The following is a 13337-nucleotide window of genomic DNA, read 5'->3' as shown; positions in this document are numbered from 1 at the left end:
TAAAATTACATAAATTAAAATTGGATTGAGGGAATAAATATGAGTAAAATCATAAGGCTGGTGGTGAAACAGATTATATTTTGTCTTGTACAGCTTTCTCTTCCTGGGAACTTTTCTATCTAATTTTCTGAGTGTTCTTATATTTAAGAAACAGAATACAGCTACCAAATTATAAATGTCTGCCTGAAATAGTTGTTAAAGAAGTATTTTGTTTTCAGGAATATTCTGGAATATTACAGTTGCTGGGTAAGAAGTGTAATTCCACCATGCCCATCCAATTAACAATACTTTGACCACTGATAGGATTTGAGATTCAGACACCTGAATTTTGAATTCTGTAAAGCTATTATGTGATGGGAATACCCAGACTGTTGTCAACAAGGGTCAGGTTAGTAACCTCCAGAGAGATAATTTTCCTGCCCTGTAGGAAACACCTGGATGCCGTCCACTGTGTGGTTCTTCACATGCCATTGACTGAATTGATGAGATCTACACCAGCTGATGACAGGTTCAGTCCCTGTCTCCCATTTCCTGCAGCTTAGATATCTGAGACTGAATCCTGCAGAAGGGCCATATTGTTTCCTACAAATGAACATCTGGTTCCCTTGGAGCTTCTTTCGAGTTTTGGAGGCATCCATGTATAGCTGGCAGGTGTGAGATGCTGAAGAAAAAGTGACTTTCAGGAGAAGCAGCTGAAAGCCACTTGCCATTATATTGGATATTGGTATCTGTGGATGGGCAGTGGACCTTGGTACTTTCTTTCCTGATGTTTGGTTTTAAAAGGAGTATTTAACTAATAAAAGACAATCCCTAGAAGATTTAATTAAAAGAGCTATAGAGAAAATAAAGCAATTAGAAAATAAAAATTGCAGAATTATCCTGAGTGAAAAGCTGCAGTATTTGCTTACACATTAATTTGCCCTCAAGGATGTGCTGCAGTCCTTACAGATGACTTCACACAGAAAGATTTTCAGGACTGTTTTTTTGCCTTCCTCCTCCTTTTCATTTCCCACATCCATTGTGCTATTGTTTTCTTTCTTCCAATTGCAGGGAGTCCTCCGACCTGCCATCTTACCACTCCTGCCCAATCTAACCATGTTTTTATTGAGATATGTGGTAAAAAATATCATCCAGTTAGAGCTGGTGCAACTGCAGAGCTCTCAAGTAAAGATTTTCCAGGATTGTCAAGTTTTGCAGTTTACAATGACAGTAACTACAGACCAGCTCACAGCTACGTGCTTTCTATACAACACTGAGCATTCTGGTACTCTTATCTAGACATGCCTTACTGTGAGATTTGGGATGCCTCTGAGCAATCAGAGGGAGTCAGTTCCTGAGATTGGTGAGCACTTGCAATCTGTGCTGATTTAATCTGGAATTATGACTTCTGGTTCAGACCCTTTGGCTGTAGTTCATTAACTAGTGTGCCTTTCCTTGCATATATTTGCATAAAAAGGCAAGATATCCATTTTGTCTGTCAGCATAATGCTATGCTATGTGCTGGTTTAGAGACAGTTGTTCTCTGTGGGCTTAATGCCAACTTGCTTCCATAATCTTACTCTCTGATTCCTCTGAGAACTTGCTCAAGAATCCTGTTAAGATAAATGGCAGAAAACTAGGTGAAGCATTACACATCCCAAATGCTCACTTAACATTTTTTTGCTGTGCTACATCATCACCTTTATCACAATTATATTCTATCTCAAAGAGTCATAGAATCATTTAGATTGGAAAGATCATCAAGTTCAAGTGTTAAAGACCATTTCATCATCTTTACATCTGCATACTGTGATAGCTCACTTTAGTATATTACTCTCAGTCTTTGCCTTTATGTATTGCAGTCCGTAACAGGAAAGATCAGTGTGTTTGAATAACATCTGAAATTGGTGGATAATTAATTAAAACACACAGCTTCCAAGTTAAAGTTTAAAAAACCCCGTACCTTTTGAGTCACAATTCTAGAGTACTTTTAGGATACGTCTTAAATTTCATATTTAAGAAAAGCTTTGGAAGAATTTTGCTTGCCCAGTTATCAATCTAAGTTTATACAGTGATGAAATGTAGTGATGCCTGTTTGAGCTGCAGAGGTGAAGTATAACATTCATATGCACTCAAAGCAGAGTGTGCTCCTGTGGTGCAGAGTGTGACAGTCTGGACAGCCAAATTGTCTTCTGCCTTGGAAGTAGAAATGGAAGTAGAAATGTCAAGCTGTCTTTCCTAGAGTATTGACTGGGAAAATATATCCAGCTCAATTCTTCCAGCACAAGGCTGAAGTTTGATTTAACAGTTTATGTTCTATGACAGTTTAATCAGAACTATTTATTTATTAACTCAGCTGCCAGTTTGTCCTGCTTACCTCTCACCACCATAATGTTACTCAGCCTTGGAGGGAAAATCAGATATTAGTTGGTTTAGACTGTGGTTTTATGGCTGGCTGAAGCTGTTGTAAGTTTAGGCTCTGAGTTAAAGAGGTGTTTACAGACTCCTCTCTCTTTCCTTTTTGCTCAAGTCCCCAACCTAGACATCTGATTTTTATGAGTCTACTGAGTGAGCTGAATGGCAAAGTCTGCTTACCTCAAAACTGGTCCATTTTTCATTTAGTATGCCTCTTGTAGCACATTTACATCAAAAGGAGTAGGCTAGTAGGAGCTAGTCTCAGGTCAGGCTTGCCCCTGTTTTAATGGCATTATGGATTTAGATTTGCTTGTGCACATCACATAACCATAACCTAAAAACCCATAATAATTAGAGATAAAGAAATTTAGTATGGTAGCCTTCCTTGCTCATGTGTAGCATGCAATGAAAAATAATAGAAGCGAAGGCATTTTTTTAATAACTTGAAAATAATTTGAAGCAAAATAGCTCTTTTAGGTTACTTTGTTTAGATTTAATTTTTTCCCCGTCTACTAATATGTGAAACTATCTAACCTTGAAATTATTTCCAAGCAGTGTTTATTTTATGAATTATCATGTAAATGAAAGGAGTTTTAGTAATTTTAATGTTTCATTAGACTGTGGTAAGATATATGAAGAGATTATTGTGAAAGGATTCACATTGTTTCTCCTCAAAAGATTCAATGAATGCAATGGGGTTTCTAAACATGGGACAGAAAAACAGTGTATAGTGGGAATATATCTGAAAAAGCCAAGATAAATGTAGAAAAATTGTCAGAATTTCCTATAACTTTTTGCCTTTTTCTTCCTGTTGTACTTGGGATTAATGGAATTATAGTTTCTACTTTTATAGAATTAAGCAATATTTCTATTGCATAAATAGAATGCAATTCTAGAAGTAATTGTAGGAGCACCATATTTGTTTGTTATTGTAGATCATCTTGCTGGCTTAGTCTGAAATTTTAAAATATCCAAATTTACTGTCCTTAGATTATTTTTCTTCCTCTCAGATACTTGTATCATCATTCTACTTTAGGTCAATAGATTTACCATTAAAGCAACAAGCATAATTTCTGAATACAGTGAAAACTTTCTAGACTTACTATTATTAAAATGATTAGTCTATCAATGAAGTAGGCCAGGCAGTAGAATGTGAGTTGCACGCTTCAGAGTAGGGGATTACTGTTTTTTTTTTTTCTCAAGACAACCTCCTTTTTTATTTTTCTGCTGCTTTTCCTGCCCGCTTTGCCGCAATCGCGTGAAGAGGCGCGCACAGATGCCTGCTGCCAGCGCGTGATGCTTAACCTGGCCGTCAGAGCAGCCTGACAAAGGAAGGCTTTTCAGGTCCCCCATGAAACAACCACTGCATTTTATTGCGGCGTGAAATTAGAAGTGAAAAGCCCTATGGCTCTTGCTGTTTAGTAATGCGGAATATGTCGTTTCTGATGGTGATGGTAGCGCTGGGAGGGAAATGGAAAGCCAGGGGAGAGAAACAAAGTAACTATTTAGACAAAGAGGGCCTCCTTTTTTTTTTTTTTTTTTTTTTTTGCGGTCTTTGATTGTTCGGTGGTCTATAAAACTATAGAACTGCGGTGGATACAAGCAAAAAGAACATTTAGTTGCGGCTCTCTCATTCAGAAATGTATGTGTGAATTTGCAGGGTGATGTATAAGGCGAGTCATCTGTTATCAGAAGAGTTCACTAGTTTAACTCATTTATAAAACGGCAACAAAAAATTTGACTTTGCTTGGAGAGAACAGCGCTGCTCTGACAGACACTTTAAGTGGCACAGCAAGATGGTGTTTATAACAAGACTGTGTGTGGTTTCTGAAGCTGCCTTGTAGCAGATTGGAAGGGGAAAGTGCCAGCTTGAAGAGGCTTTCCCTTGTCTGTTTAAAATTAAAAGAATGATGTTTTCTCAATGGTAATTCTTTACATATATAAACTGTCAAAATATTTATGCTCACTTTTATTTTAGAGGTATTATGTAATCACTAAAGCAAATGGTCAACTATTAGAAAATGAAAAGGCAGTCTGTGAGAGAGATTCTAGTACATAAGAAAGGCTTCTTGGCTTCTTTTTAAAGAATCATATGATCATTTATGTTGGAATTGTCCTTTAAGTTCATCAAGTACACAGTATAAAGTTGTCCGTGAGCTGAGCACTATCACTACTGCTGGAAACAACAGGTGAAAAGTCCATCCACAATTCTAACATCTGGAAGGGAAAAGCTGTTACATTTTTGCAGTCTTGTGTTGTTAGCAGTAAATATTACTGTTACTTTTATTCTATCTGCGTGGAAGTGGTGGCAGGGAATGGTGGCCTAGAAACAATAGGGACATACAGGTGGAAATTTTCTTACTGTGTTGCTTTACTTTTGTTGGAACTTACTGTCTAAGTTCCAGATGCAATCTTGGAGAAGCTTTAAAAGCAGAAAGGAAAAGGTTGACTGATTTATGACAGATTAGTGGAATGGATGCAAACATGACAAATCTGTTTATTGGTAAACTGTCCTGCAGGACTGCAGCCTGTAGAAAATTAGGACAGAGAAGCAAAACTGCTAATATTGTTTAATTCAGGGAGCTCATTTCATTGTTTATTAATACAGTAGGTACTGCCAAAGAAGTCTGTATCTAAGCAGTAGCAAGAAAGAAGCAGGAAGGCACTAAGCAATTAAAGCTATTACCACTATCAGAAGGAGTCTATTACGGAGAGGTTCTTAATGTTTTTAAAGTGTATCACCCTTAGTTGGATTTAAAATAATTTATGCACTTTCCTGCAGTATATATTTTGTGTGTGCACTTGTGCTCCAGACATGACTTGCTGCTCCATAGCATTTTGCCAATGCTGTGCCTTATATCTTGACAGGTGAAATCTCAGAATGTGAAGATTAGGTAAGGGCTAGGAAGAGGTTTGAAAAAAAAAAAAAAAACAACAAAATAATTGGCTCTTGATGCAGCATAGAGAAACAAGGTAACAGAAGGATAGGGAAGTGATCTTTGAGGCAATAGTGTGAATAGGCATAATTAGAACAACAGTTTTAAGTCCACAGTAGATTGGTAGATGAAGGAAAGATGTGAAAAAAGAAGAGTGGAAAAGAATATTATCTCTCTAGCAAAGAAGTGATGGTGGAACAACTATGGCCCTGGGGAAGTGTATTTTTTGTATTTGGATCTATTTGTACCTATTATAGGCATTTCAGAAGAACTCCAGTGTGCTGCTTGGGCATATCCCTTCATGGTGAAAGGCTGGCATTTAAGGCTTTCTTCTAGAGAAGAACTCATTGCTTATACAAGAGGAAACAATTTCAACAGGAGAGAGAAGGCTCAGTCAAATTCTCTATGTTTAGGAGATTCATCTTGAATGTAGGAGATTTGAGTTCAATTCCATATTTCAAAATCAGGCAAAATAAGAGCTCAAACTGTTCTTTAGTGACTGTTAAACTTTAGGCTATGAGGCAGAAAAAGAGAAGAAAGTATGTGTTGAAAGAAATGTCCCAGTTTCATATGCTGGTACAAAATCCTGTAAACAAATTTTGACAAGAACTGGTCAGGAATGAACTAATGTTTAGGAGCCAATTTTCTGTTGAGATCGATGGCCATGATTTTGACTTGGTAATAAAGAATAGAAGCATGAAAAGAGTCTTAGGATTATTCTGTCCTTTCAAACAAATACTTCTGCTGGCAAAACTTGACATGCCAGACAACTGAGGCATACAGATAGATACCAAGCTGTCTAAGTTGAAAGTTGTTTTCATTCTGAAAGGATTATGGTGAAACTGCTGCATTTCAACTGAAGTGTGAGGATATGACTTCCCTTTTTTTTTTTGTTTTTATTTATTTATTTTTTTTGTAATAGTAACTTTGCAAATATTTTATATCCAAACCATTTCTTTTTCAACACTTTCAGTGATTCTTGCCTTCAGTACATGTACAACTTTTCTGGCAGCTTTTACTTTCTGTTTAATTTTGGGAATTAGCAACAAAGACTACATGGACTTCAGAATATTTGACCTGAAGTTCTTGGCAGTGGTCTTGGTCTTTCTGGTGCCGTGATTTTCAGAACAAAGCCTGTAAAGCTACTTTGTGTATTTAAAGGTCTGACAGACTTAACTGATATACTGTGACTAGTCCTTTCCCTATCTCTGTTCCAGGAAATACTGGTACTGTTCCTAGTCAGATCCTGTAGGTCATAAGGCTTCCTTTATTTGCTTAGGGTATTGAAGGTATTCAGTAACTCAAATTGCTAACAGTTAATATTGTGGGACTGGCACCCTGATGTTTTGTACTGAAATGAGCTGGGCAATTAAGAAAAGTAAGTGTTTCAGCTCATGTTTTTGTTTGATAACCAACAATTGGCTCTTCTGAACACTTCCTTTAAGTCCTAATTTGATACTAGTAAGTTTGCATAATCGTGGAGAGTGGTAATGCCTGTCTGTGTGTGTGTGCTTTCAGTCCCTCCACACCCAAGGAAAATAAATACAAATGTAGCTGTTTGCTATAGTGGTTTAAACTATGCTGCTCAACTTTGCACCCAGTTGAGTTTCTCAGAAATGTTCTATTCTGCTCTGAAATAACTGTTTGAATTACCAGACCGCACTCTGAAGTGCTGGTAATAGATAGGAGATAATTACACTGAAACTGCTGTAGTTTGCTTCACTAGCTGTGTTTCTAAGCCTTGTAGGAGGCTGAGTGAACAGAGCTGTACTCAAGGTTTTGACCACATCTCTGCTAAAGTAGAAAATAGAGCTTCAAGGAAATATGCCAGTGCATTGTACTTCTCTTACTTATATGGATATTATTTTGAACATCTTTTTCCTATGTCATTCCAAATTTCGTAACTGGAAAATACTGTAGGTATGTTCTGCATGGGTTGGTGAAGTGAAGGTTGTAGTGGACTGCTGTGAGACACTGACAATCCCATCTGCAGAAACACTTTCCTGTTTATTGAGAGTACACTTCTTGCATGTGAAAACAAAACTTGAACTTTTTAATGCTGGTTTAGAAATGTAATTTTAAAAAAATATTTTTTATCTAATGTATATATTTCACCTGCAGGTTGTATGTCATCCTCCTTAGATAATAATTATTAGAAATAAATCTCAGTTGCGTATAAATATGTCTCTGTTACACAGTTTTGTTATTCTTTTCATAAGGGATATATCAAAATCTGCCAAGAAATACAATTCTCATTCCTCTTGACTGAGGTCAATGATGAATAGGTTATACTCCCTCTTATGTTCTAATGTTAGAACTCAAGACAAAATGCTGTATTCTTACAACATTACCCTTGGAACTTTTAATGCCAAGTTGCTTTCCATGAGGTCCCATGTGAATTAACCAGTAAAGTCTCTTAGGATGTCAATCTCAGGTTAATCCCAACCTGCAGGTGCACCCTTGTGTAGTATGTTACAATATAATGTCATGGTGGCCATGAGGCTGCTGTACCTTGTCTCTATCAGTTCCTAATTGGTTCTGTAGGACCTGGAGGTTTGAGCTTCATTGTTTCACCTTACAGTTGATGAAGATTCAGAGTAGTTCAGGTAGCTGTAACTGCACCTCCAGTGGAGACATTATTCCCTCATTTCTGTGCCAGCCATTTTGTTGTTTCCTTGTTCTGAGCAGTAGACTTCTAAAAAAAAAAAAAAACAAAGCAATCATTATTAGCCCTAAAACATAAGATTACACTGTCTGAATATTGGTTACAAATGAAGGAATTTTCTTTTTCTTTGTGTGCATATATATACATATAAACATTTATTAATTAGAATAAACTAGTACTTGCAGATGATAAATTCTACATTACCTGTTCCTTATCACTTATTCTACCACAATCCGTGTCAGGATGTCATCAATATAGATCAACAAAAAACATATTTCAAGAAATCTAAAGCCCTCTAACAATTCAAAACCTAAGACCTGGCTTTCATTCAAAACCAGCTCTACAATTAGCAACTTTCAGACAGTATCAGCTGGGTTCCCAGTATACATGATAATGTCACAGAATAACCCCAACTGTAACTAATTTAATTAAGACTTGATCCTCGAATACAAAATCACTCCTTTTCACCAAATCATGATGCTCACTGACCTATGGGAGAGAAAACAGGCAACGCAGACAGGGAACCATTCTCTGTCATTTAACCCTTTTGTTTATTCAGTTACGAGGGAAATATATTGCTAATGTAATTCTCATGAGAACCTCTTTAACATAAACAGAGGAGTAACTCCAGGTAGCCACAAAAGATCATGTTTCACAGTTAGGCTTGCAGACTTTGAAAACTATTAGGCTTTCAAAGTTTTGAAGATACATAGACCTCTCCCAGTATGTATTGTGTAACTGAATTATAGGAATTGGTTGTAGTTTAAGCTGAGCTGACAACTAAGCCCCACACAGCCTCTCAGTCAGTTCTCCCCATGATGAGATGGAGGTAGAGATTCAGAAGAGTAAAAGTGATAAAGTTTATGGCTTGAGATAAAGACAGTTTTATAGATAAAGTAAAAGTTGTGCATCTGAGCAAAGAAAAACAATGAATTCATTCACTGCTTCCCATGAGCAGGCAGGTGTTCAGCCATCTTCAGGAAAGCCAGGCTCCATCACATGTAACAGTGACTTGGGAGGACAAAAGCCATCACTCTGAATGCTCTGCCCTTCCGTCTTCCCCCATCATTATGTGCTCAGCACGATGCCATATGGCACGGGATAGATATCCCTTGGATCAGTTGGCATCGACTGTCCCTGCTGTGTCCCCTCCCAATTCCTGCACCCCCAGCCCTCCCTGGTGGGATGGAGTGAGGAGCAGAAAAGGCCTTGATGCTGGATGTAAGCACTTGTAAGCACTGCTCAGCAGTAGCAAAAACATCCCTGTGTTATCAACACTGCTTCCAGCACAAATCCAAAGCATATCCCCCGCTAGCTACTGTGAAGAAAATTAACTCTATCCCAGCTTAAACCAGCACAGAGCTAAAATGTCACACTGAGTTCTAGGAAGCTGATGACTAGTGCTCTGATGATTCATTCTGCTAATAGAGAGGAGAGGGAAAAGAAAGAAGCAAGAGTAAAATGGATCAATTTACTTGGCGTAAAATGGATCTCACAGAATGCTCTTCTTGAAGAACATGTATCAACCTACAAGCTAATATGACACCTACTGATTCTGCAGTTGAACCTTTCTCTTTGGGTTCATAAAATTTTTTCAGCCTGAGTAACTGACTGATATTTTTAGGGCAGCTTTACTTCTAATAGTATATTTCAAACAAGATAGATGTGTTCAGGGGGTGCCTGACCTGATGGGGTGTATGAGCACCTGAAATAGCTCATACCTGAATGCCTGCAATGCCTCATCTGTGTCACAAGGAAAGGTGCCCACCAGCTGAGTGCAGTACCATGAGATAACATGAGCCACTCAGGTGGAGCAGTGCTCATGTGAAGACTTTGAATCAGTCAGTGGGGTTGGGAGAGCGTTGGGAATGATCCACTGGGGAAATGAGATTCAGCTACCTGCCTATGTGGGAATCTTCACTCTTGAAATTCTCACTGCATATAATCCTATTTATGTGAGCATTTAATTATATAACATACAGTCACACATGCAGTCATGTTTAAGCTGGAGATTTAAAAAAATAGAACAGGGATCTTTAATAAAGTGTGTCTAACTTCAGTTTCAGAACCAAACACTTCTTTCATTTTAATTTGCAGAATGCAAGTAATTTGCTGTTAGTCTTATAGCCATCTAAGGAGGACATGAATTAATACAGCAGAGACAAATGTATAAACAAACTTTTATAGAATGAATTGACAAAAAATTATGTACATTCCTCAAATGGGCAGCCAGAGTCCTAGTATTTTTCACCAAGCTAGTATGCTATTCACTGGTTTGAACTAGGTAAATGTGCAGCTGTGCATTCATTTTCTGTTCTTCAGACATCTCACAGTCTGATTTTTGAGAAACAGAAAGATGTTTTAAAAACATCTTTAAAGCGCTAAAGATATCAAAATAGTTATTTCTCTCTTGCTGCCTGTTTCTGTTTTACATTGTGTTTACTGCCACTGTGCCAAGATTTCCAGATTCAAAATCACTTTTCTTATGGTTCCATTGACTGAATTAATATATTTAAATGAATAATATATTGAAATAAATAAATTTAAATGGACCCATCACAAAACCATTCTCTCTAGGACTGGTGAACACTATATTCTCCTCTGGGTAAATTCCTGACCCTGTTCTCTACTTAGGGTCTGATAGTGAGCAAATGAAGTTTTTAGGTATTTGTTCTCATGCATGGCCAGTTATTAGGAAGTTGTACATTGAAAGGTGTTTTGTTTCTTTTTTTTCTCCCAGTCATCTAAGTTCCATTTAATTATGTTCTGTAGGACAGCAAAATATTGTATGCATATTGTAAACATAAGCCATTGATTTCTGACCTTGCTCTTGGGACCAGTGGGAATGGTGAATGATAATGAAAAGAATAATTGCTGTATCATTTAGATTCCATTGCTTTTACAACAGTTTGCATATGATTTGGTTTCCACTCTGATGAACTAAAAAGCCTTTTTAGACCAAAATATTGTAGATAGTCTCTTCTTCTCTGACAGAAATATTTTTTTTCTGCTGTTCAAATAGTTAAAAATATGTCATTTGCAGCCATTTGATTTAAATATTATACATATATATATATATATATATATATATATAGTAATTTAATATATATTTATTTCAGTACTTAAATGATGTTTTGCAATTCACTAGATTTTGTAAAGTGCTGTGTTGGTGTAGTTCTCTGTCATCCGGGTCAAAACGTTATTTCCGAAGCAAAAATGTTAGGAGACTTATTTAGAAAACCCCCTTTACTAACTAATGTAAATGGCATGCATCATATGCTAATCTCCTGGTTGCTTTATTTATACATTAAAAATTAGAATTAAATATAAATAAAATTAGGAAAGAATTCTCTAATATGGCCTTTAAATGCACTTTTTTTAAAAAAGATGAAATAAAAAATACAACCAAAAGTATTTTTAAGCAAACACAACCCTTTTTCCTTGAATGAAACTGTATTTTGCTCTTATTTCTAATTTTATGCAGTCTAAATCTAGTCTAGAATTATGTTTTACATAAATTTGTACCTATGAGAGTGTGCATATGTACACACACCCTCCCACCTCCCAGATTTTGGGGGATGACAAACAGTGAGGTTCTTTCTATTAGCAATTGTTTTGGCTTTTGATACATTTGCTTAGTACTGAATAATAACTCTGCAGCAGTTTGGATGAAGAAAAAAAGCCTCCAACTGGCAGATTCAAGCCCTGGGGTTGATGAGACAAGCTCTTCAGGAGGGTTTGAGTTATCAGGGTCGGTGTGGTTGACACCCATCCTCTTTTGACAAGTGCCACTGTCCCGTGATGTTCAGTGCTGTTTCACATCTCGTCCTGCCTCAGCAGTGCAGAGCCCACAGCTGGTGCCAGGGCAGGGTGAGTGGTGGCTCCAAGGAACCAGTGGCACCTGCCAAGGGGGATTTCTGGGATGCTCTCTGTGCCACCTCCCTGCTGCCTGCTGGAGCTCTGCCTAAGTTTGGCTTCTGTGGGCAGGTGGCTATGTCTGCAAGGTATTTTTTATTAGATAAAGTAGAGCCCAAACCATCTGCCAGCTGCTGCTTTGCCCAGATTCCTCCTTATCCTGAATCAGATCCCTAGACAGTGGGAGTGATTTCAGGATCTCAGCTCATTTACATTTTAAGTCAAGGACTCAAAGGTGAGACCTGGATCTAAGGTTTCAGTGTTTCTAGCTTCCCACTTTAGGGAAACCTCATCACAGGTTAACTAAGAGGATAAATGCACCTCTCTGTTCTCATTCTCATCTTTGCTATTGTGAGGTTAATGACTGTCTCTTTACCAAGACTGTTGCAGATCATCTACTGGCAGCATTTTTGCTCTTCAGCCAACATGGTACAATGGTACAGCTCCACTAAAGGCAGCACTTGACCTCTGCAGCTGCCCGTGGTGCCAAGCCAGCCCTGTGCTCTGAGGACTCCTCATACAGCAGGAGCAGGGAGGTGTGCTTTGTTTATGTGTTTAGGTAAATGTGTATCCTAATCAGAGTCTGTAAGAGCCTATGCAGGCCTCCTGAAGGCTCCACCATCTCTTTTCCTTGACATATTGAGAGAGCAGCTGGACTGCAGGGTGCTGCTCACCCTGGTTCATTTTGTCCATCTTCCCTTCGAGGATGCCCTGTTGTCTCTGTTGTCTCTGCCTGCCCTGAGGCAGGATGTGCTGGGAACCTGTGAAAGTAGCCCAGGCTGTCCTGAGTGACTTTGGAAACTGAGGGCAGCCAGATGAGCCATCAGGAGCTGGAGCCTTACTTGCATTGGAGATAAAGACTGGTACCAACACCTTATAGGTGTTGGGCACCACTGACAAAGTCACAGAGTGGTCAAAATGTCTCTGATTTTGTCTTTAAACCACTTATACCTCAGTAATTTTTGGACTATATTCATTGAACAGGAGAGTTGTAAAATATGACAATGGACTTGGGCTCAAATGTGGAGTATCTATACCACAGGAGGAACAATGCTATGAAATTAATTGAATTTACTGATTTCAGTGACATTGTGTAATGTATCTTTCTAATTAATCTATAAACAACACATTGTGAATTCTGAAGAGCTAGAAGCTGAGTCTAAAATACCGAAATATAGATAAAGAAAATGCTTTTAAATGTTTTTTTTTCCTGAAATATGTAACTTCTGTGACTAATAGTTTTATTACATTTTTAAGCTTTATTGCTAGTACAAAAAATGCTTAATTTTAAAACACTATTGTTTTTACTACATTGATGATACAAGTGTACCACTGAGGTGTAGCCTATATGTATTCATGTTTGATTTTGAATAGCATAAATGTATGTTGATACAATCTATAATACTCTGCATTATAGAAAATTACAA

The 13337-nt window shown here is 37.6% G+C and overlaps 1 protein-coding gene across 1 annotated transcript in view; it reads left to right on the top strand.

Annotated features, from left to right (window-relative positions):
- Nucleotides 1–13337, top strand: part of ANOS1 (anosmin 1) — a 124045-nt gene that overhangs the window by 54326 nt on the left and 56382 nt on the right.

This window comes from Erithacus rubecula (assembly GCF_903797595.1).
Source record: "Erithacus rubecula genome assembly, chromosome: 1".
NCBI classification, from domain to species: Eukaryota; Metazoa; Chordata; class Aves; order Passeriformes; family Muscicapidae; genus Erithacus; species Erithacus rubecula.
Note: the sequence above shows the minus strand (reverse complement) of the source record. Positions and strands in the feature narration are given on the sequence as shown.